Consider the following 26,538-nt stretch of genomic DNA (forward strand, 5'->3'; position numbering starts at 1 on the left):
TGTAAAGAATTTATATTTATAAAAGTAAGTAGGATTATGAACTGTAGGCTTATTCATTGAATATATCTGATTTAACTAACTGTGTAACTTTTTTATGTTTAGTAGACAATCACCTCTGTACGACGTATTGGCATGGCTGGCAAATTATTGTAATATTGAGATTTAGATTATGAGTCCGCACCTACCGCAGCAGTCTTTGGAAACGATTTAATTACGAAGTCCGATTATTCAGTTTTATTTCACGGTCAACTACGAGTAACATTGCCTTTACGAAAAAGCCATTGTCAAGCGTCTGATACCGAATAATTAAACGTCCACGTTCCAGATAAGCAAATACAATTGCAATCACGATCACCATCATACAGATAGAATAATTAACATATTTAAAATAACATTTTTTTATTTATTTTATTTATTTTATATTGGCGACTGCGTGTCGGACTTGTTATTTTGTCATTTGTTACATTGTTCTCTTTGTTTCATGTAAAAAATCAACTTTCTGGACCTGGACGTCAATGTATGAGAGATAACAAAATCTGAAGATATTTTCCAATTCTGAAATTTTGCGGGAAGACGCAATGAAACTTCCAACAAAATAAGGTAAGACGCAGCATCTTTGCATTGGTAGGCTTGACCAGACGTATAATTCAGTGTATTAGCTTTTCAGTAAATTCTGTAGTGTTTCTTTTCTGCATAACAGTTTCAGTGATAAATTTCATTCTCAGTACTTTTCCCTAAACAATAACGTATGCAACAATACCAATACACGAGTGTACAATATGGCCGAATTTTGTACGATATCATGTAACATGGCCAGCAGCCATTACCAATAATCTCAAATTCAGTTTATATTTTTAAATTAACAGACAGCCATTGTTGCTACGAGCGATTCATGCTCAACTACATTTTATTTTAAAATCAGTGTCAAAAATTTTCTTGAAACATATATCACGTGTGGCATGGTAATAACTAGAAAACAATACGCAAAAATGGAACAGCAAGGACGTACTATTCAGACGCAATCCGACTCGGACGTGAGACAAGTGTTAGAGAATGACTTTAATACAATTAAACATGCTTTAGTGAATGCTAACATATTGAGCCATTCAGATTTCAATTTAGATTTTTGTATGACTTGTGACGCTTCACGTACTGGCTTGGGCTGTTGCTTATTTCAAGTTGTAAAGAATAAAGAGGAGGAACAGATAAGAATTATTGGGTTTGCGAGTCGCACTCTAACTGAATGTGAGCGTACATACTCCACTACTGAGTTAGAAACACTTTCCATAGTATGGGCATTCAAGAAATTCAATTATTATTTATTTGGAAAACATACGGTAATTTACACCGATCACCAGGCCCTGACATTTTTGTTAACTTGTGAACTTGTACATCCTAGACTATCACGATGGGCAGCTACACTTGAGAACTACTCTTTTGAAATTAAGTACATAAGAGGTAAGGACAACACCATTGCAGACACTTTGTCTAGACTTCCACAAGGTATGAATGATACCAACAGTGACTTAGAAAATATAAATGACTACAGGATTCTCTTAATGCAAGACAAGCAGTATCACCAATATTATATTGATATGTGCAGAAACATGGCTGAATTACAAAAATCTGATCCTCACTGGTATAAGATAATAACATTACTGGTAGAAAAACACAATCATCCTTTGACTAAGTATTACAAGTTACACAATGATGTGTTATTTTACCGCCGACATCCAAATGCTACTAACTGGTGTGTATGCATTCCCAAAGAGTCTGAACGTAATCTAATTTGGCACACACACTTAGTTTGGGGTCATTATGGGACGAAAAAGTGTTTGGCAAAGCTCAGTACATACTGTTATTTTAGCAATATGAGAAGAAAAATTTACAGGGAACTAAAAACATGTGTCATATGTCAAAAATCAAAACCTCAGAATTTATCCACAAAAACAGATTTACATCCTATTTTACCTAGTAAACCCCTGGAAATTCTGTGTACTGACATCAGTGGACCGCATCCAGAAAGCTCTGGAGGCGTCAAATATATCTTAGCCTTTTACGATATATTTTCTAAACATGTAAAACTTTATGCTTTAAAATCCGCCACTGCAAATGCTATAATACGAAGATTCTCAAGTGATTACCTGACGCACGTGGTAAAACCTAAAGCAATTCTATCAGATAATGCAGCATACTACTCTGGATACAAATGGAGAAATTTCTTGAAGGACAATAACATTAAAAGTATATTTATTTCGAGGTTTAGTCCACAATGTAACGCGACTGAGAGACTTTCCCGAGAATTAAATCGATTCATAAGGACCTATATTTCATCAAAACATACTAATTGGGTGTCCTACCTAAGTCTTTTCGAAGACGTACACAATAACTTAAATATTTACGATACGAATTACACACCTAACGAGATCATGTTCAACTGCAAACAGAACGATCAGTGGATAGAACCATTACCTAAGTTGTCAGACAAGGAAATCACACCTGAACAGAAAATAAAAGAAGTATTGACTACATTGACACATCACGCACAAATACGAAACAAACATCACAGAAACATAATAAAAAGAAAACAAAAATTCGAGGTAGGAATGCTTGTACTACTTCGTACTCATCATAAATCTGTAGCACTCAAACGACGCAACGCTAAGTGGCGTCTGCTATATGAAGGACCTTATATAATTGTTAACATACCGCATTCTGGTGCGTATCTGTTACAACATCCTAGAACTAACAAAATTATTGGGCTATACGTACACCGAGATCTTAGAGCATTTCATGCTGAATAATGTCAAAGTCATACCCATCAAAATATTGCTAAGCAACTCGAAAAACTCTGTTGTTACAACACAGATAATAAGTAGTATAGAAATTTTCATTTCAGCGGTTCCAGTGACGCAGTTGAAGACAGAAGAACTCTTCTTTCAGCGCGCGCCTCCACCTGAAAGACGGAATATTAAAGTAAAATTTATGATTACGTAGCAGTGGATGACATATTAATTTTTCACGGAACATTTGTTACTGAAGGTACCACTGACTTGGTGTGACACCTGACGAACTGACAGACGTCATCTGTGAAGCGATCTTTTACTTTGAGAAATAGATTAGACGCACATCTCTCAACACGAAAAGCATCTATCAGTAGTCAAGGCCACACAGACACTCTACACACACGCACAAAACGCGAGGAATCGAACATTTTCTCTCTCTTACTATTTTGAATATTTATTGAGTAGTGAAAACGCCTGGTCTTGCCTACTGATGTAATGAATGTTGTGTCTAGCCTATCTTAATTTCAGATGACATCACAAAAAACATCGATAATATCCCAGCAAAACCGCTAAAGAGGATGTAAATATCTGCAATTCATGTAATCAAATGTGACACAATGTAATAACCTATAGCGATGTAATGATGATGTAAACATGTTTATGTGCAACTATATTATGTTTATGCTAAGAAAATATGTGACGTGTGTATGTATAATTACTTATTTTGTTAACTGATGTATAGTGTAACTGTTACTATGTAAAAATTTGAACAAAACGAGTGCCAAAAAGACATTGCATAGTGAACCACTGTTCACGGACATTAACGAACATTACTAACTCTGCAACTACGCGGAAACCTATGTGAAAGAAACTGTTAATGCCATTCATTATGCAGCATATCTATGTGAACGCGATGAACGATTTCCTTGATTAATAACTACGAACATTTAGGTGAGCTGTATTCAGCAAAAAACTGAAAATGTGAAGTGCATAATTCGTGCATCGTCTAGTGATATTACTACAGTACCCAACATCAAGATGTTAACTGGATTCAATGGACACAAAGTGCCTGTCCAGAAAACAACACGACGGGTGGAAGAATTTTGGTTGGAACTTCAGGGAATGAAATGTTCTCGAAATGTGATGGACACTCTTACCTGGACTGTCCAAGGATCGACGCCAGCTATGTGCCGTCCGAGGTTCTGCAACCAAGCTTCCACGGAATGTAAAAAACGAACTGCACGTGGACCAATTACTCGACGGGTCACGTCTGATCTGTAATAAGCAATGCTTTTAGTCACTACGAACTGCATCACTACGACTATAATGGAAATGAGAAATGGACACGCTTATGTATTAATCATGTTGTTATACAACGATGTTACTGTGATCAAAAAACTTTACCACGACGATACTAACCTGTAAAAAATTATTGTGCAGCGGATGGATATGAACTGTAATAACGACACGATGTGTATAGGTCAACGCACCTGAAAAATACGGACATTTTTCTTTGAAGTATTTCAAAACAATACTATGTAACTAAGAACATTCAACAATCTAAGTTGTATTGTGTTATAACAAATATTGTAAATTTAAAACTAAGTTACCTGTCATAGAATGTAGTCTTCATATGTAATCTTGGTTGAATATTTTCTTTGTGCAACGACTGAAAAACGCGCGTACACGAACAATATGATCTGCAATACTGTGCCGCGTAATCTAACTGTACGACATAACGGCAGTGCCGCAGTTACACAGACGCTTCTGCGCATGCGCGCACTCTATCTGCCAAAATTAGAACTTTTACGGCGCACCCGCGTCATTCAAATTTTGTATATAATGTGTATAATGTGTAATGTAAGTCACGTAAATAGTTGTAGATAACTTAGATTTTCTTGTGCCTTTAGGTGAATTGCTCGCCTGCAGGTGTGTCCTTTCGCCTCGCAATTCAGGGGGCAATATAAAGGCACATTTGCATGCCGAGCGTGAGTTTCCTCGGAAACGCGAAATATTAATTAAATAAATAATCAGTGACAAATAAATAAAGCCTATGGCACACAACTGCAGCGCTGTGTCGCTGATAAAACAAAAGCACAATTACGTTACTCTTATGTTTGATTAAGAAAGGGAGAGCTCTGGTTGAAGTGGTGCGAGAAGCACGTATTTAATTTTATTGTCTGGCACACCGCCATATTTCATGTTATAGAAGAATACTGCGAGTTGCAACCACACTAGGCACTCGATTCTGTAAAGAATTTATATTTATAAAAGTAAGTAGGATTATGAACTGTAGGCTTATTCATTGAATATATCTGATTTAACTAACTGTGTAACTTTTTTATGTTTAGTAGACAATCACCTCTGTACGACGTATTGGCATGGCTGGCAAATTATTGTAATATTGAGATTTAGATTATGAGTCCGCACCTACCGCAGCAGTCTTTGGAAACGATTTAATTACGAAGTCCGATTATTCAGTTTTATTTCACGGTCAACTACGAGTAACATTGCCTTTACGAAAAAGCCATTGTCAAGCGTCTGATACCGAATAATTAAACGTCCACGTTCCAGATAAGCAAATACAATTGCAATCACGATCACCATCATACAGATAGAATAATTAACATATTTAAAATAACATTTTTTTATTTATTTTATTTATTTTATAACTGGTACAGACAAATGCAGACTAATACAGACTAACTAATCGGAGGTATGTACACACGTTATAATACCTCGAGCGTTCAGGTATCACTGCGCGAGTGTGATCAGCGAGGAGAAAAGGTTCTAAGTTCGCAACAATCTCATTGGCTACGTTACATATTAATAAGCGGATCGGCGGAAGCAGAATTTGGTCCGTCTCTAAGGCAGCGCCATCTCGTAGTGTGGAGACGGACGAGCGCTGCGCCTGCGCTGTTGTGCTTGGCGGGGCGCGCTCTAGTGGGAAAGTTGTGTACGCGCTGACTACGTGGAACTATGTACACAACAGGTTCTTTGTTTTAGAAGCTTGTCTTGTTACTTGGTGTTCTCTCCCGTGTGTTCAACGAAATGGCTGAGGAGACGGGCGAGCTGGGCCTGTAGATTGTTGGAGAGTAAAAGGGCTCGTACCAAGAGCGGCAGTTCATGTGTAACGATATTCAAATGTGTGTGAAATCTTATAGGACTTAACTGCTAAGGTCATCAGTCCCTAAACTTACACACTACTTAACTTAAATTTTCCTACGGACAAACACAAACACCCATGCCCGAGGGAGGACTCGAACCTCCGCCGGGACCAGCCGCACAGTCCACGACTGCAGCGCCTCAGACCGCTCGGCTAACGCCGCGCCGCCATGTGTAACGAACGGAAAGCTGTGTAATCCTGCCTCTAATTATAACCATTATCTCTTGACGAATTTGTAGTTACGGGAGTGATGGCTTAATTTTAAAACTGTGAGTTTGTTTATTGTCGTTTAGTAATCATGTGTTGAACTATAGCAGAAGTTAACTCTATAAAGTCATTTACCTGTCAGCTTGAATTTGTTTTTGAGATTTCTGTATTTAATTAGAGTAATGTTTTTAGGCTCTGTGCTTTTTTCTAATAAGTACCAAGGAATGAAACTTGCTGAGAGAGTTATATTGTAATAAAGTAAATCATGCTTGAGAATTGTGGCCTAGTCCTTTCATTAACTGAAACTTTCCTGTGCTAGCGTGAAGTTGCGCTACAGTGTGTAGCTTTTGTTGGCGTCAACAACGCTGACCACCCAGCAATGTGCTCGCAAGGACACATTGTAGTAAAGACACTGCGGTGAGAGACTGTGCTCTGCGGTTGCTTTAGTGGGAAGGCTACTTGTTTTCCAAGCAGTCAACTTTTGAAAAACCCATCTGGACTATTCTCCAGAATTTCGTTGTTGTTCCAAAGGTGTCCAGCCTTCCCGAGAGATATGTTTAACAGATTGCAAGATAGAGATGTGTGAAGATAAATAAAAGTGTTTCCCGTCACAGAACAACACGCCTATTGGGGGCATTTGGGGGAGGGGGGGGCGCCTACTCTATATGTCGTCACCGATGCAGGTGTGCCCCCTAACCATTGGGTGCAGCCAGTGGGGGTGAGGTCATGACGCTATATCTTAGATGAACAACCTGCACTTTGTGCTGCAATCCTTTTATCTTCTACCGTTTGGTTAACTATACATGCTTTTGTGTTGGTGAAGGAGCGTCGCATCAAGGCAGACAATGACCGTGGCCAGCTCGTGCATGCTTGAAGGGCTGTGGGATGCAGAAAAGCCTGTGGATGGGTGGAGAGAGGGTGGAGGTAAGAGGGTCTTGAATTCTGGCAGTTTATGAGCGCCTATCGAGGGGACGGCACGTTCAACTGCCGCACTCACTGCAGTCTTGTGGGCCGATAACTTTCCCCAGTATGACCTGTTCATTACGAGTGCTGGTTTTTTCATGACAATTTAGAACTTTACTTAGAACAGTAATGTATTTTTTCCATCAGGTTTGGTAGCGTGTATGGTTTCGATTACCTGGTCTGCAAGGTGATTTTTGCACAGGCATCTATAGCGAAATCTGACAACAAACAACGTTAAATACTGTCCTCAGCTGTATGCTTACAGGTAATAAACTTTCTAAACTCCTCTCTGTCCAATTCCAGTATCTCGTAAGTTGAACTTAGTACACCCCCCCCCCCCCCCTCCCCACCTTAAATAAAAAGCCTTTTTTCTGCTAGCTTGCAGGTGAAGTATAGAGTTTGAGTACGTCTGTCGCTAGTTTTGAGTGGTACTATGAATTTTTTTTCCCGGCGGGATAACTTAAGTTCTATGGTATCGTCAACTTTTGAAGTGTATTGTGAATTCAGGCAGTCCTTGTATAGCGCTATGCACATAGTTGTGTAATTCGGCCCGATCTTCATTGCCAGTTACGTAATTAGGACAGATCTTTACGTCAGTTTCCCAGCCAAAATAAATACGAATAAAACACACTAAACCTATCCTTGCTCTCCTGTATGTGGGCAGTTTCCATGTGTTGCAGATGCACTTGGTCTTTCCATCCAGGAGGGCCAGGGTTCGAGTCCGAGAAAGACTACTGCTATTTTTAATTTCCCGTCAATTCCTGGATGTTGGATAGGGTGTGACGTCAGCACAGCTCTGGGACAAAAAAATTTCCACCAAAGTTCGAAATTCTCGGTAAAATTCGAAATTTCCACCAAAATTTGAAATACCCGCCAATAGGGTAGGTGGGGGAGGGGGAAGTCGGAAAGAGGCGAAGAGGAGGGGACTGGGGCCCACATGCAGGCTGAGAAAAACACATGACGTGGGGTGAGCGTGGTTGCGGGGCAATTAATTGATCAATTCAATTAATTTGCATATCAAGGAGATATTCAAACTGTACCAGCACTGCAGCAGCCACCTTCCAAACTACTAATGGTATTCAACGATACACGAAAACTAACTGCTAACTCTGAACTGCTTTGAGCTCGTGAATTTTAGTTGGTGAATATTTTGTATACTGCGATCACGTAATGGCGTGATCACAGTATACGAAATATTCACCAACTAAATATTCACGAGCTCAAGGCAGTTCAAAGTTTAACGTGATGATTCACAAACTATCACATGCATTTCAAGGAATTGTAACTCATACTCTATCTCTTCAGTTCTGTGATACAGTCTGGAGCCGAGCGACCGCTACGGTCGCAGGTTCGAATCCTGCATCGGGCATGGATGTGTATGATGTCCTTAGGTTAGTTAGGTTTAATTAGTTCTAAGTTCTAGGCGACTGATGACCTCAGAAGTTAAGTCGCATAGCGCTCAGAGCCATTTGAACTATTTCTGCGATACAAGCGAAAAGAGTTAGTCCTATGCTGGAGCACATTCAGACCTCTCGAAAAACAAATTCCCTTCAGACGTTAAGGTATGTTAGCGACAGTTAATCGCCCAGAATCAAACACCTATTCGACTGAATCATGCACGTTTACTCAGACAGACCTGCCTAATTCAAGGACTCAACATAAAGTGCCCAGAAACGCTACATTGAGTTCTTCACTCGAGACGCCCCGGTCCCAACACTCCCATAGTGCTCCACTACCATCTGCTTCTCCGTTTATTGAAGGTGGTCCCCACCAAAAATGCATCGGCCTTAAGCTCTACAGGCATGATTTGATTCATGATTTGGACAAAACAGATACATTATGACAGCATATACGTAAATAAAAAATGTCATAAATATTATATTACACTCAGATCATTTACATTAAATATAAGCAATATTTTGTTCATAAATAATTAAGGCAGAATTCTGGTGCCACAAGTGTGCTCAGAAAATATTAGAATATTGTTCGGAGTCTTTTACAGGAGCCTGGAAATTAATTTTGTGGTCAGCCAGAAAGCGATGGAGAAAATACTGATCATAGTTTCCAGTCTGGAAGTTGACATTCTTGTACGCCCCACTGAGAGAAATGCTTCTACTCTCTGTTTACTCAGTGTGGTCAGGAACTATGATTATAAATGAATATTTTGAGTTCTAATTGACAGATACAATTGATAAATTTCTATATGGACAACATCTTAATATACATTATGTTAATACTAATAATAAACCTCTCTAATCTAAACATCACTAAGAGAAGTTCAAAGGCGACCTCTACGATTAGTTTCCATTAAATGGTCTTTCTCTCTGACTTTTGGTAATCAAAATCTATGCTCACCACAAAAGTGGAAAGTAATAGTCAATACTTGCCACGCGGATGTGTTAACATTACGGGCGGCACATTAACAGATAGTTCTGTGAAGTCTAAGTGATACAGAACGGTGTACAGTCCTTGAGAGTTCACTTCCTATTTGAACCGAAAATATTAGTTTAGTTCGGTCCGGCTGTAGCGTCATCGGAGGCACAGCGTACTCCAGCGTTCGACTGACGCAAATTGCAAGGTGGTTGGCTGTGAAGTGAACTCTTTTTTCAAAAATCTAAACGATTCAGGATGGTTTACAGTCCTCATAAGTTCACATTCTATTATTACTGAAAATATGCATCTAGTAGCAGCTTGTCTGTGACGTCATCCGAGGCAGCGCGTACCTCGGCTTTTGACCGATGCGGACCATACGATAGCTGGGTGCGAAGAGAAGTTTTGCCTCTCAGGCGTATTTACATACGGCCACAGGGGGCGGCCAAGGGAACACCTGCTGTCACTCACTCTATACCCCCGGTAGTAGCCTCCAAATGGCCACTTTCTCGGATCCGTAATATTTTATAACACTGTTGTTATTAATTTTGAATTCTCGTAATTTTTTATTAATGTAGTTAACTCGGTTAAAGTCAGAGAAAAAGCTTTAGCTCGCCTGCATTTAAACTTTGCCGTCTGGGTTTTTTAGAACGGAACTGACAGTAGAACTTTAACTCTGAAGTACAACTTTAAGAGGACTTGTATTTGTAGTTATTGACATCCAGGCCTTGAATCGTATTATTCCTCTATTATTTAATCGGGCCGGCCGCTGGTGGCCGAGCGGTTCTGGCGCCACAGTCTGGAACCGCGAGACCGCTACGGTCGCAGGTTCGAATCCTGCCTCGGGCATGGATGTGTGTGATGTCCTTAGGTTGGTTAGGTTTAAGTAGTTCTAAGTTCTAGGGGACTAATGACCTCAGCAGTTGAGTCCCATAGTGCTCAGAGCTATTTGAACCATTTTATTTAATCGGTTTAATTATATACTGTAATCAGAACTTTCTAGAATTAATATAACAGATACTTAATCTACTACAAATAAGGATGCTTTTTGTCGAAATTTTGTTTTCAGTAAATTACTCGAAAAGTATTAGAGGTAGTTTAATGGGGTCCCGTAGTTATTATTTTTATGTTGAACTGAAGCGTCATACAAATTTTCATATTTCTTAGTGTAATATTAAGCGCCTTCTATTTTTCTTAAAAGCGTGGATTCTGTGCAAAATATTGCTTTAATAACCTTGAAACTTGAACCAGTTAATTTTGACATACATCTGCACATTATGACCAATTTTCTGATTCCTAGCTTTTTTATTTAGCGCCACTTTTTTTCTTAAAACAATGTATTTAGGGAAAGTCAGTGATCTGATGAATCTGAGATTTGGCAATCTAAACGTTAATACACTAAAGCATTTGTTGACAAAGTTTGACTTGGTTCAAATGGCTCTGAGCGCTATTAGACTTAACTTCTGAGGTCATCAGTCCCCTGGAACTTAGAACTAATTAAATCTAACTAACCTAAGGACATCACACACATCCATACCCAAGGAAGGATTCGAACCTGCGACCGTAACGGTCGCGCGGTTCCAGACTGTAGCGCCTAGAACCGCTCAGCCACTCCGGCCGGCGACAAAGTTTGGAAAATTAACTTCGATATTTAATTTCATTCTTAAATTATGCTACGCACAGACGCGTTACGGTGGCGTGTCGCTACTAGCAGTGCACTGGGCTAAGTTCCACCACACTCGCTCGCCTCTGTATCTCTCAAATGGTACAGTGTTTGTTTCGCCACAAACATTTAACTATAGGTACTGGAAAAATAGCTAACTGTTCCTGAAGTAGCTACGCAAGTATGACAATATGAGGTGCTGTGTTCGTTTACTGTGTAAGTGTGGCGGATACGATGTTGTGACAAACATGTGCAAATGGGACAGATATAAAAGACTTCTTAAATCGGTAAATAAAACAGATAAAGATACGTAGCTTTCAGGGAAGATAGCTATAGTGCAATGCTATCATACGAGACATCGTTTGTTGAAACTACCTGAATTTGAAACAGTAGTGTAAGTGTCTTTGTGGTGGTGTATTGAAACACCATGTACCTCCTTGGATATGTCATAACATCTTTCAGCATACATTTACTATATCTAACACAAATTATTCAAATTACGACACATTAATTAAATTGCGGAATAAATACATAAATTTAAAGTAACATCTTTCAAAAGGCTTGAGAGCTTTTGCGCCTTTTGTTTTGACCATTACATCGTAGCACTTCACTTTCGCAGGCGCAGTACTGATTCGTGTTCTGGCGTCGCAGTTTAAATATTTCGCAGTCCAACTGCCACTGCTGGAATTCATGTATCTCTTGGCTAAGTACTGCGCCGATCATTCGTCAATCCTGTCACAGTCAGTGCTGAAGGAGACAGCTGTCGAAATACGACTGTGCTTTAGTTAGCAATAATCATACAAGTTCCCGAATCCCTATAGATCAGGCACTGAACGCATCCCCAGTGGAATTTATGCATTCACAAACAGGATAGCAAGCAAGAACTGATTTATAGCGTAAGCAAAACACATTTTTTTAAGCCCGACATTTCAAACACTCTGTCCACTTCCCCACTAGAAAACACGTTTTTCGTGCTATGAAATTTGACACCACAAATCAATTAACAGTTCATCATTTTTCTGTAACTTTACTAACTTGAAAAACTAATACTATCTGTGCCGTAATCGTCCATTTAGCTTTCATTTTAACTCACCCCATGACTGGATTATAAATTCAGCAAATTTTCCGTCTTATTTGCACTAAAATACGATTTATCCCAGAACTCATCCCTATAGTTTTACATTCCTATATCTGTTCACACCTTTCCAAATAAAATACATTATATAATTAACCGACGTAATATACAGTCAAGAAATTAGCTTACATTTTGCATGTTCTTGATGTGGTCTTCAGTCGTAAGACTGGTTTGATGCAGCTCTCCATGCTACTCTATCCTGTGCAAGCTTCTTCATTCGCAGTACCTAGTGCAACCTACATCCTTCTGAATCTGCTTAGTGTATTAATCTCTTGGTCTCCCTCTACGATTTTTACACTCCACGCTGCCCTCAAATACCAAATTGGTGATCCCTTGATTCCTCAGAACATGTCCTACCAACCGATCCCTTCTTCTAGTCTAGTTGTGCCACAAACTTCTCTTCTCCCCAATCCTATTCATCGCTTCCTCATTATTTATGTGATCTAGCCATATAATCTTAAGCGTTCTTCTGTAGCACTACATTTCGAAAGCTTCCGAACCCTTCTTGTCCAAACTATTTATCGTCCATGTTTCACTTCAATACATGGCCACACTCCATACCAATACTTTCAGAAACGACTTCCTGACACTTAAACCTATCCTCGATGTTAACAAATTTCTCTTCTTCAGAAATGCTTTCCTTGCCATTGGCAGTCTACATTTTATATACTCTCTACTTCGACCATCATCAGTTATTTTGCTCCCCAAATAGCAAAACTCCTTTACTACTTTAAGTGCCTCATTTCCTAATCTAATTGCCTCAGCATCACCCGACTTAATTCGACTACATTCCATTATCTTTGTTTTGCTTTTGTTGATGCTCATCCTGTATCCTCCTTTCAAGACACTATCCATTCCGTTCAACTGCTCTTCCAAGTTCTTTGCTGTGTCTGACAGAATTACAATGTCATCGGCGAACCTCAAAGCTTTTATTTCTTCTCCATGGATTTTAATACCTACTCCGAATTTTTGTTCCCTTCACTGCTGGCTCAATATACAGATTGAATAACATCGGGGAGAGGCTACAACCCTGTCTCACTCCCTTCCCAACCATTGCTTCACTTTCATGTCCCTCGGCTCTTATAACTGCCATCTGGTTTCTGCACAAACTGTAAATAGCTTTTCGCTCACTGCATTTTACCCCTTCCACCTTCAGAATTTGAAAGAGAGTATTCCAGTCAACATTGTCAAAAGCCTTCTCTAAGTCTACAAATGATAGGAACGTAGGTTTGCCTTTTCTTCATCTAGCTTCTAAGATAAGTCGTAGGGTCAGTATTACCTCACGTGTTCCGATATTTCTACGGAATCAAAACTGATCTTCCCCGAAGTCGGCTTCTACCAGTTTTTCCATTCGTCTGTAAAGATTTCGCGTTAGTATTTTGCAGCCGTGACTTATTAAACTGATAGTTCGGTAATTTTCACATCTGTCAACACCTGTTTTCTTTGGGATTGGAATCATTATATTCTTGGTGAAGTCTGAGGGTATTTCGCCTGTCTCATACATCTTGCTCACCAGATGGTAGAGTTTTGTCAGGACTGGCTCTCGCAAGGCTGTCAGTAGATCTAATGGAATTTTGTCTACTCTCGGAGCTTTGTTGCGACTCAGGTCTTTCAGTGGTCTGTCAAACTCTCCACGCAGTATAATATCTCCCATTTCATCTTCATCTACATCCTCTTCCATTTCCATAGTGTTGTCCTCAAGTACATCGCCTTTGTATAGACCCTCTATATACTCCTTCCACCTTTCTGCCTTCCCTTCTTGGTTTAGAACTGGGTTTCCATCTGAGCTCTTGATATTCATACAAGTGGTTCTCTTTTCTCCAAAGGTCTCTTTAACTTTCCTGTAGGCAGTATCTATCTTACGCAGACTGAGATAAGCCTCTACATCCTTACATTTGTCCTCTAGCCATCCCTGCTTACCCATATCGCACTTCCTGTCGATCTCATTTTTGAGACGTTTGTATTCCTTTCTGCCTGCTTCATTTACTGCATTTTTATATTTTCTCCTTTCATCAATTAAATTCAATATTTCTTCTGTCACCCAAGGATTTCTACTAGCCCACGTCTTTTTACCTACTTGATCCTCTGCTGCGTTCACTATTTCATCTCTCAAAGCTACCCAGTCTTCTTCTGTTGTATTTCTTTCCACCATTCTTGTCAATCGTTCCCTAATGCTCTCCCTGAAACTCTGTACAACCTCTGGTTCTTTCAGTTTATCCAGGTCCCATCTCCTTAAACTCCCACCTTTTTGCAGTTTCTTCAGTTTTAATCTACAGTTCATAACCAATATATTGTGGTCAGAGTCCACGTCTGCCCCTGGAAATGTCTTACAATTTAAAACCTGGTTTCTAAATCTCTGTCTTACCATTATATAATCTATCTGAAACCTATCAGTATCTCCAGGCTTCTTCCATGTATACAGTCTTCTTTCATGATTCTTAAACCAAGTGTTAGTTATGATTAGGTTGTGCTCTGTGCAAACTTCCACCAGGCGGCTTCCTCTTTCGTTTCTTACCCCCAATCCATATTCACCTACAATGTTTCCTTCTCTCCTTTTACCTACTGACGAATTCCAGTCACCCATGACTATTAAATTTTCATCTCACTTCACTGCCTGAATAATTTCTTTTATTTCATCATACATTTCTTCAATTCCTTCATCATCTGCAGAGTTAGTAGGAATATAAACTTGTACTACTGTGGTAGGTGTGGGCTTCGAATCTATCTTGGCCACAATAATGCGTTCACTATGCTGTTTGTAGTAGCTTACCCGCATTCCTATTTTCCTATTCATTATTAAACCTACTCCTGCATTACCCCTATCTGCTTTTATGTTTATAACCTTGTAGTCACCTGACCAGAAGTCTTGTTCCTCCTGCCACCGAACTTCACTAATTCCCACGATATCTAACTTTAACCTATCCATTTCCCTTTTTAAATTTTCTAACCTACCTGCCCGATCTGACATTCCACGCTCCGATCCGTAGAACGCCAGTTTTCTTTCTCCTGATAACGACATGCTCTTGAGTAGTCCCCGCCCGGAGATCCGAATGGGGGACTATTTTACCTCCGGAATGCTTTACCCAAGAGGACGCCATCATCCTTTAACCATACAGTTAAGCTGCATGCCCTCGGGAAAAATATTTTGCATATAACCAAATTTTCTACCGTCACAAACACTTAAAATTTTGATGAAGTCTGATGACCTCCGCTCATCAAAATTTGTGCGAACAGTGATTACAAGTAAACTACATTTAGCACATTAGAAATCCATCCAAAATACTACAGGTAAAACATCGAAGTAACCCCTTAAAATTTCTCCCCATGCCGAACTTCCAGTACAATTTACTCCTCTCTTTCTCATATAACTAAATTTGTTGTGTTCTGCCCTAAAAAAGAATGGCTCTGAGCACTATGGGACTTAACATCTGCGGTCATCAGTCCGCTAGAACTTAGATGTGTTTTTCGCTCACCGAAAGTCTTACGGCCAGTGTCGACACTCTCCTTGCACTAAGCTGTGCCTCCATACGTCTTAAAGTCATCACGTTTATCCTGTAGCTCTGATCCTGCAGTGAAACTGTCTAGTTACTGGCTAGATTTGCGAGCAAATAAAATATACAGAAGTACAAAACAAAAGTTAACTAAAAAATTTCATAACAAAATTCCTATTTTAACATCTGTAATTGATGCAGATGATAGAGAATTATGTTGAATGATGTTTATTCACAATGGGGCATCCCAAAAAACGGGAAATGGTCCAACGATATTCTGTTAAAATACAGTCAGAAAATACGCTTGTCAATGGCAGTATAACTACGTTGGTTAGCGTAAGAGAATGGCAGGAAAATCCCCAAACTAAATGGTCATCAAAGATACGCGAAAACTAAGTCCGTTTCATGATCAAGGTATACGAAATGTTAACCAGTTCGAAACAGTTCAAGGTTTAACGTGATGATTCACAAATTATCATATGCTTTCCAAAGATTAGTAACTCATACTCTGCCTCTCCATAGTTCCGTGATACAAGTGGGATGAGTTAGTCCCGTTCTGGAGCACATTCAGACATCTGGAAATACAAGTGCCCTTGCAAAATTAAGGTATGAAGGCGGCAATTCACGGCCCAGAATCAAACACCTATTCCACTGAGTCATGCACGCTACGTCACGCTGGTCTTCCTTCTCCTATAGCTCGACATGAAGTGCCCAGAAACTCTCCCTTGAGCTCTTCACTCGAGAAGTCCCCGTCTCCACACTCTCGTAGTGTTCCACTATTGTCAGCTTTTCCGTTGGCTGAAGGCCACCCCCAACAAAAATGTATCGTCCTTAAGCTCTACAGGCATGATTTGATTAAAGTTGTATTACAACAATATTTAAATAAAGAAATATAACTATCACATTAACCACATATCATATACAGTAAATGTAAGTAATATTTGGTTCATAAATAAATAAACCAGCCGGCCGTTGTGGCCGAGCGGTTCTAGGCGCTTCAGTCTGGAACCGTGCGACCGATACGGTCGCAGGTTCGAATCCTGCCTCGGGCATGGATGTGTGTGATGTCCTTAGGTTAGTTAGGTTTAAGTAGTTCTGAGTTCTAGGGGACTGATGACCACAGCAGTTAAGTCCCATAGTGCTCAGAGCCATTTGAACCATTTAAATAAACCAGTATTCTTGTGCAAGTGTGCCAACTATGAATGACAACAGATTGCCTTAATTATTGTTTAAACAGTTATTTACGCCTTCTTGACAGAAGAATCTTTCAGTTCTCGTTTCAATCTTGGTGTCCACAAACACATGCGGTTGACCACTTCTGAATCAGCACAGTTTTTTTAATAGCACTCGCTATCAGCGTTTAAATAAAGTGACTGGGAAGATAGTAAACTGTACATTAAATAAAAACACAAGTATTACAATATATGAGGTATTTGTGCTGCATTCATTTGCTGTGTAAATGTGCTGAATACGGTGTTCTGATAAACAGTTGGATATTGAAAATCTACATCTACGTCTACATGGATACTCTGCGAATCACATTTAAGTGCCTGGCAGAGGGTCCATCGAACCACCTTCACGATTACCTATTATTCCAATCTCGTATAGCGCACGGACAGAATGAACACCTATATATTTCCGTACGCGCTCTGATTTCCCTTATTTTTATCTTGGTGATTGTTCCACCCTACGTAAGTCGGTGTCAACAAAATATTTTCGCATTCGGAGGTGAAAGTTAGTGATTGGAATTTAGTGAGAAGATTCCATCCCAACGAAAAACGCCTTTCTTTTAATGGTGTCCATCCCAGATCCTGTATCATTTTTGTGACATCTCCCGTATTTCGCGATAATACAAAACGTGCTGCCTTTCTTTCAACTTTTTCGATGTACCTCGTCAGCTCTACCTGGTAAGGAACCCATACCACGCAGCAGTATTCTAAAAGAGGATGAACAAGCGTAGTGTAGGCAGTCTCCTTAGTAGGACGGTTACATTTTCCAAGTGTCCTGCCAATAAAACGCAGTCTGTGGTTAGTCTTCGCCACAACATTTTCTGTTTGTTCCTTCCAATTTAAGTTGTTCGTAATTGTAATACCTAGGTATTTCGTTGAATTTACAGCTTTTAGATTAGACTGAATTATCGTGTAACCTAAGTTTAACGAGTTCCTTTTAGCTCACACTTTTCGTTATTTAAGGTCAACTGCCACTCTTCGCATCATTCCGATATTTCCTCTAAATCGTTTTGCAGTTTGTTTTGATCTTCTGATGACTTTATTAGTCGATAAACGACAGCGTCATGTGCAAACAACAGAACACGGCTGCACAGATTGTCTCCCAAATCGTTTATATAGATAAGGAACAGCGAAGGGCCTATAACCCTACCTTGGGGAACGCCAGAAATCACTTTTGTTTTACTCGAAGACTTTCCGTCAATTACTACGAACTGTGACCTCTCTGACAGGAAATCACAGATCCAGTCACATAACAGTGACGATATTCCAAAGCACGCAATTTCACTACGACTCGCTTGTGTGGTACAGTGTCAAAGGCCTTCCGGAAATCCAGAAATACGGAATCGATCTGAAATCCCTTGTCAATAGCACTCAGCACTTCATGTGAATAAAGAGCTATTTGTGTTTCACAAGAACGGTGTTTTCTAAACCCACGTTGACTGGGTGTCAATAGACCGTTTTCTTCGAGGTAATTCATTATGTTCGAAAACAATATATGTTCTAAAATTCTGCTGCATATCGAGTTAACGATATGGGCCTGTAGTTTAGTGGATTACTCCTACGAACTTTCATAATTATTGCTGTGATCTGTGCAACTTTCCAGTCTTTGGGTACGGATCTTTCGTCGAGCGAACGGTTGTATGTGATTGTTAAGTATGGAGCTAATGCATCAGCATACTCCAAAAGGAACCTAATTGCTATACAGTCTGGACCAGAAGACTTGCTTTTATTAAGTGATTTAAGTCGCTTCACTACTCCGAGGATGTTTACTTGTACGTTACTCATGTTGGCAGCTGTTCTCGATTCGAATTCTGGAATATTTACTTCGTCTTCTTTTGTGAATTTCGGAAGGCCGTGTTTACTAACTCTGCTTTGGCAGCACTGTCTTCGATAGTATCTCCATTGCTATCGCGCAGGGAAGTCATTGATTGTTTCTTGCCGCTAACATACTTCACATACGACCAGAGTTTCTGCCAGGTCTCGAGGCAAACTTTCCTTGTGGAAACTGTTATAGACGTCTCGCATTGAAGTCCGCACTAAATTTCGAGCTTCTGCAAAAGATCGCCAATCTTGGGGATTTTGCGTCTGTTTGAATTTGGCATGTTTGTTTCTTTGTTTCTGCAACAGTGTACAAGAAGGATCGGCTCCGTCGTTTGTTAATTTATTTGGTATAAATCTCTCAATTGCTGCCGATACTATATCTCTGAATTTAAGCCACATCTGGGCTACACTTACGTTATTAATTTGGAAGGAGTGGAGATTGTCTCTCAGGAATTTTTTATCTTCTTTTTCGTTTATTTTTCGAGGATTTGGGGATTACAATATTCAGTCTTGCTACCACAGCCCTGTGTTCACTAATCCCGAATGGGTTTTGAAGCTCGTTATTAACTCAGGATTATTTGTTGCTAAGACGTCAAGTGTGTTTACACAACCGTTTACTATTCGCGTGGGCTCATGAACTACCTGCTCGAAATAATTTTCAGAGAATGCGTTTAGCACAATTTCGGATGATATTTTATGCGTACCTGCGGAATTAAACATGTATTTTCGCCAACATATCGAGGGTAAATTCAAGTCACCACCAGCTATTATGGTGTGAGTCGGGTACGTGCTTGAAATCAAACTCAAGTTTTCTTTGAACCTTTCAGCAACTGCATCATCTGAATTGGGAAGGCGGTAAAAGGATCCAATTACTATTTTATTTCGGTTGCCAACAATGACCTCTGCCCATATTAACTCACAGAAAGTATCTACTTCAATGTTGCTACAAGTTAAACTACTTCTGACAGCAACAAACACGCCACCGCCAACCGTGTTTAGCCTATCGTTTCGGAACACCGCTATGTTCCTCGCAAAAATTTCTGCTGAACTTATATCCGGCTTTAGCCAGCTTTCAGTGCCTATAACGATTTGAGCATCAGTGCTTTCAATTAGCGCTTGGAGCTCTGGTACTTTCGCAACATAGCTACGACAATCTACAACTGTTATACCAATGGTTCCTGTATATACTTTTTTCCTGTGTTCAGCCAGCACCCTTTGTGACTGAAGCCCTTCTTGTATTTTCCCGAGACCCTCTAACCTAAAAAAAACCGCCCAGTCCACGCCACACAGCCCCTGCTACCCCTGTAGCCGCCTCCTGCGTATAGTGGACACCTGACCCATTCAGCGGAGCCTGAAACCCAATCACGCTACGGCGCAAGTCGAGGAATCTGCAGCCTACACGGTCGCAGAACCGTCTGAGTCTCTGATTCAGACCCTCCACTCGACTCTATACCAGAGGTCCGCAATCGGTCCTGTGGACTATTCTGCTAATGGTCAGCTCTGCTTTCATCTTGCAAGCAAAACAGGCAGCCCTTACCACTTCTGTTAGCCGCTCGGAACCAGAGAGAATGATGTGTAAGACGTCGTAAGTCAAAAATAAAATAGATACAGAAAGAGAGGTCTCAGCTGTGAAAGCTATAGTGCAATGCTATCATCAGAGATAAGTTCGTAGAAACCGCATGAAGCGATTAAAAGTTCACAGGGTGATTGTGAAAATGTTTGTTCGTTATGAGATGTCAACTTGTGTAGCTTTAAAAAGATTGAGCTATTATTGAATCACTGGGTGCACCTCATTTTTCTGAGATCGCCGATGTATTCAGATTTACATAAATGTTTGATGTGAGTTACTGTCGACTCTCAAAGAACCGTAGCTCGGCCATCCTTAAGAGTGTCTCAAACTTCGCCATTTCATGGACCATGTTCTGGGAAAAGGCAACGGGAGGACCAGCTGTCCAAGTCCCCAGCTCTGCGCCGTACCTGCTCCCGTGGGACGCGCTCGCTGTCTCCACACCTGAGCTCGCCCCGTCCCCGGCAACTCGCACGCTGTCAGGCAAGCGAGCAGACTCAGCTCTCCTCAGTGACAGCCCTGGGTGGACGAATAAGTCGCTCTCGAACTCCTAACGTTACAAGACGGGCGAGGGAAATAGCGATACGCTCTCTGACTCCCTCGTAGCATATGCCACTCGTTTTGGCGAGTAACTCCTTCAATGTGCAGGCACTTACTCAAGCATCCAGTCACGAAACGTGCCGCGCTTTGTCAGATAATTTTCTGTCTTTCATCAGTCCCACGTAACAAAACTGCAAGACTGGAAAGCAGCTAATGCTAGCTAAACGAATTACATTTGTTTAACATAAACGCAATGAATCACAACGGTTCTGTGTGGTCATCCAGCTTACAGTCGGTCAGTCGGAACGGACGGTTACACTTAGGTATTTTGTGATTACTGCACTCATTTACTGCTAATAACGTAAGTCAGGAGTAATTGGTCTCTTTGGCTATTTACACGCAATACGTCATCCCCCCCCCTCCCCCTGCCGTTGGTGGGGAGGCTTGCGTGCCTCAGCGATACAGATAGCCGTACTGTAGGTGCAACCACAACGGAGGGGCATCTGTTGAGAGGCCAGACAAACGTGTGGATCCTGAAGAGGGGCAGCAGCCTTTTCAGTAGTTGCAGGGGCAACAGTCTGGATGATTGACTGATCTGGCCTTGTAACACTAACCAAAACGGCCTTGCTGTGCTGGTACTGCGAACGGCAGAAAGCAAGGGGAAACTACGGACGTAATTTTTCCCGAGGGCATGCAGCTTTACTTATGGTTAAATGATGATGGCGTCCTCTTGGGTAAAATATTCCTGAGGTAAAATAGTCCCCCATTCGGATCTCTGGGTGGGGACTACTCAAGAGGACGTCGTTATCAGGAGAAAGAATACTGGCGTTCTAGGGATCGGAGCGTGGAATGTCAGATCCCTTAATCGGGCAGGTAGGTTAGAAAATTTAAAAAGGGAAATGGATAGGTTTCAAGTTAAATATAGTGGCAATTAGTGAAGTTCGGTGGCAGGAGGAACAAGACTTTTGGTCAGGTGAATACAGGGTTATAAATACAAAATCAATTAGGTGTAATGCAGGAGTAGCTTTAATAATGAATAAAAAATAGGAATCGGGTAAGTTACTACCAACAGCATTCTGAAAGCATTATTGTGGCCAAGATAGACAGGAAGCCCACACCTACCACAGTAGTACTAGCTCTGCAGATGACGAAGAAATTGAAGAAATGTATGATGAAATAAAAGAAATTATTTAGATAGTGAAGGGAGACCAAAATTTAATAGCCGTGGGTGACTGGAATTCGAGAGTACGAAAAGGGAGAGAAGGAAACATAGTAGGTGAATATGGATCGGGGCTAAGAAATGAGAGAGGAAGCCGTCTGGTAGAATTTTGCGCAGAGCATAACTTAATCATAGCTAACACTTGATTCAAGAACCATGAAAGAAGGTTGTATACATGGAAGAATCCTGGAGATACCAAAAGGTATCAGAGAGATTATATAATGGTAAGACAGAGATTTAGGAACAAGGTTTTAAATTGTAAGACATTTCCAGGGCCAGATGTGAACTGTGACCACAATCTATTGGTTATGAGCTGCAAATTAAAACTGAAGAAACTGCAAAAAGGTGGGAATTTAAGGAGATGGGACCTGGATAAACTGAAAGAACCAGAGGTTTTACAGAGTCTCAGGGAGAGCATAAGGGAACAATTAACAGGAATGCAGGAAGAAATACAGTATAAGCCGAATGGGTAGCTTTGAGGGATGAAGTAGTGAAGGCAGCAGAGGATTAAGTAGGTAAAAAGACGAGGGCTAGTATAAATCCTTGGGTAACAGAAGAAATATTGAATTTAATTGATGAAAGGAGAAAATATAAAAATGCAATAAATGAATCAGGCAAAAATGAATACAAACGTCTCAAAAATTAGATCGACAGGAAGTGCAAAATGGCTAAGCAGGGATACCTAGAGGACAAATGTAAGGATGTAAAGGCTTATCTCACTAGGGGTAAGATAGACACTGCCTACAGGAAAATTAAAGAGACCTTTGGTGAAAGGAGAACCACTTGCATGAATATCAAGCGCTTTGATGGATACCCAGTTCTAAGCAAGGAAGGGAAAGAAGAAAGGTGGAAGGAGTATATAGGGGGTTTATACAAGGGCGATGTACTTGAGAACAGTATTATGGAAATGGAAGAGGATGTAGATGAAGATGAAATGGGAGATACGATACCGCGTGAAGAGTTTGACAGAGCACTGAACTACCTGAGTCGAAACAAGGCCCCCGGAGTAGACAACATTGCATTAGAACTACTGACGGCCTTGAGAGAGCCAGTCCTGACAAAACTCTACCATCTGGTGAGCAAGATGTATGAGACAGGCGAAATACCCTCAGACTTCAAGAAGAATATAATAATTCCAATCCCAAAGAAGGTGGGTGCTGACGGATGTGAAAATTACCGAACTATCAGTTTAATAAGCCACGGCTGCAAAATACTAATGCGAATTCTTTACAGACGAATGCAAAAACTGATAGAATCCGACCTCGGGGAAGATCAGTTTGGATTCCGTAGAAATGTTGGAACACGTGAGGCAGTACTGACCCTACGACTTATCTTAGAAGAAAGATTAAGGAAAGGCAAACCTACGCTTCTAGCATTTGTAGACTTAGAGAAAGCTTTTGACAATGTTGATTGGAATACTCTCTTTCAAATTCTGAAGGTGGCATGGGTAAAATACAGGGAGCGAAAGGCTATTTACAATTTGTACAGAAACCAGATGGCAGTTATAAGAGTCGAGGGGTATGAAATGGAAGCTGTGGTTGGGAATGGAGTGAGACAGGGTTGTAGCCTATCCCCGATGTTATTCAGTCTGTATATTGAGCAAGCAGTAAAGGAAACAAGAGAAAAGTTCGGAGTAGGTATTAAAATCAGAGACAGCAAAGGATTTGGAAGAGCAGTTGAACGGAATGGATAGTGTCTTGAAAGGAGGGTATAAGATGAATATCAACAAAAGCAAAACAAGGATAATGGAATGTAGTCGAATTAAGTCGGGTGATGCTGAGGGAATTAGATTAGGAAATGAGACACTTAAAGTAGTAAAGGAGTTTTGCTATTTGGGGAGCAAAATGCCTGATGATGGCCGAAGTAGAGAGGATATAAAATGTAGACTGGCAATGGCAAGGAAAGCGTTTGTGAAGAAGAGAAATTTGTTAACATCGGGTATGGATTTAAATGTCTGGAAGTCGTTTCTGAAAGTATTTGTATGGAGTGTAGCCATGTATGGAAGTGAAACATGGACGAAAAATAGTTTAGACAAGAAGAAAATAGAAGCTTTCGAAATGTGGTGCTGCAGAAGAATGCTGATGATTAGAGGGGTAGATCACATAACTAATGAGGAGGTATTAAATAGAATTGGGGAGAAGAGAAGTTTGTGGCACAACTTGACTAGAAGAAGGGTTCGGTTGGTAGGACATGTTCTGAGACATCGATGGATCACCAATTTAGTATTGGAGGACAGCGTGGAGGGTAAAAATCGTAGAGGGAGACCAAGAGATGAATACACTAAGCAGATTCAGAAGGATGTAGGTTGCAGTAGGTACTGGGAGATGAAGAAGCTTGCACAGGATAGAGTAGCATGGAGAGCTGCATCAAACCAGTCTCAGGACTGAAGACCACAACAACAACAACGTCATACCCGTTTGGGCCTTGGGGCCACTGACGGTCCTCGCACCACTCACTGGTCTTCCGCGCATGGAGCCGCCGGGCCTCCTCGCGTTGTAGACTGCGGCATCGTCCTCCCTCCAGAACTTAAAAGAGCTTTGGAAGGTATAAAATAAAATAAGACAGAAGGGATAAATAACATTTCATCGAAATTTATAAAATCATTGAGGGAAGTGGCAACAAAACGACTAGTTACAAGAATAATGTACAGAAGAATGGAAAATAAAGTGGGGATCTCTTAGATCTCGATCAGTTAGGGTTTAGGAAAGGGAAAGCCACCAGAGAGACAGTTCTGACACTGTGGCAATTGAAGCAAGACTGAAGAAATATCAAGATACGTTTGTAGGATTTGTCGACATGGGAAAACGGTGCCAGACGTTCGGAATTCTGAAAAAAATAGGGGTAAACTATAGTGAATTAGGGGTGATATACAATATGCACAAGAATCAAGAGGGAACAACAGGAGTGGAACACCAAGAATCAAAAGCTCGGATTAAAAATTATATAAGACAGTTATGTCGTCTTTCGTAACTGCTGTTCAACCACTACATCGAAGAAGCACTGGCGGAAATAAAAAACGGTTCAAGAGTGGAATTCAAGTTCATGGAGAAAAGATGTCAAGGATAACATTTGCTGACAATATTGCTGTCTTCGGTGAAAGTGCATAAGAACTACGGGATCTATTGAACGCAATATGAACTGAGAGAAAATCGAAAGTAATGAGAAGTAGCATAAATGGAACGACGAGAAACATAACATCAAAACCGGTGAACACTAAGTAGATGAAGGAATTCTGCTACCTTGGCAACAAAAAATTTCTGAGATTGTACATTTGGAGAACAGCTATGTAACACGGACTGTGGAAAAATCGGAACGGAGGTGGACTGATAAGGTAAGGGATGGGGAGGTTCTTCACACAATCGGCGAGGAAAGGAGCGTGTGGAAAACACTGACAAGAATAAGGGACAGGATGGTAGAACATCCGTTAATACATCAGGGAATTACTTCCATGGTACTGGAGAGAGCTGTAGAAGGTAAAAACTGTAGAGGAAGACAGAGATTGGAATACATCCAGCAAATAATTGAGGACGTAGGTTGCAGATGCTACTCCGAGATAAATAGGGCCTCTCCGTTGTGGATAACTAAATGCAGCTGTGTTCAAATTGGTGATTTATGTGGGTTTAACGTGCAACCTGCTGCCTTTTCGAATTTTACACGATTTTCTGTACCATTAATCAGTTTTCAAGGCACTACAATCTCATGTTGACATGTAGATGCTATAGGAACGTTACCTGCATCATGCGCCGCTAGACCCCAGAATTGCGGTGTCTCCGCTATCTCGTGGTATCCATGACAAATTCATAAATACACAAGGACAATGTGGTACTGCTTTGAATGCCTTCCGAACATCAAGGAATAAGGCATCCATCTCGGTGCCTTTGAACATGGTGAGCTAATGCATGTGGCGCGAAATATACACGACTAATATAAGTGATTCATTCATCTTCAGATATGTATATTTTTCAGAGTATTACACGTAAAGATATGACTGATGCAGGAATAGAACCGTAAGGTCACTGAATTTGCATTGTGCCCACAATCTGGCGTTACTAGTGCAATACCTTGAGAAAATGGCGACAAAGCAAGAAAAGAAAACTTCTATTTGGAAATATGCTGCAGTCATGGACTGTGCTGCTGGTCCCGGCGGAGGTTCGAGTCCTTCCTCGAGCATGGGTATGTGTGTTTGTTCTTAGGATAATGTAGCTTAAATCGTGTGTAAGCTAGGGACTGATGACCTTAGCAGCTAAGCCCCGTAAGATTTCACACACATTTGAACATTTTTTTTAGAATTATGTAATATCTCTACCACAGCAGTGCAGCGTGTATTCAGAATGAATCATGGAAAAGAACCGTGGCGTAAACAGAGGACTGTGCGCTGGTA

This window comes from Schistocerca piceifrons, chromosome 2 (assembly GCF_021461385.2).
Source record: "Schistocerca piceifrons isolate TAMUIC-IGC-003096 chromosome 2, iqSchPice1.1, whole genome shotgun sequence".
NCBI classification, from domain to species: domain Eukaryota; kingdom Metazoa; phylum Arthropoda; class Insecta; order Orthoptera; family Acrididae; genus Schistocerca; species Schistocerca piceifrons.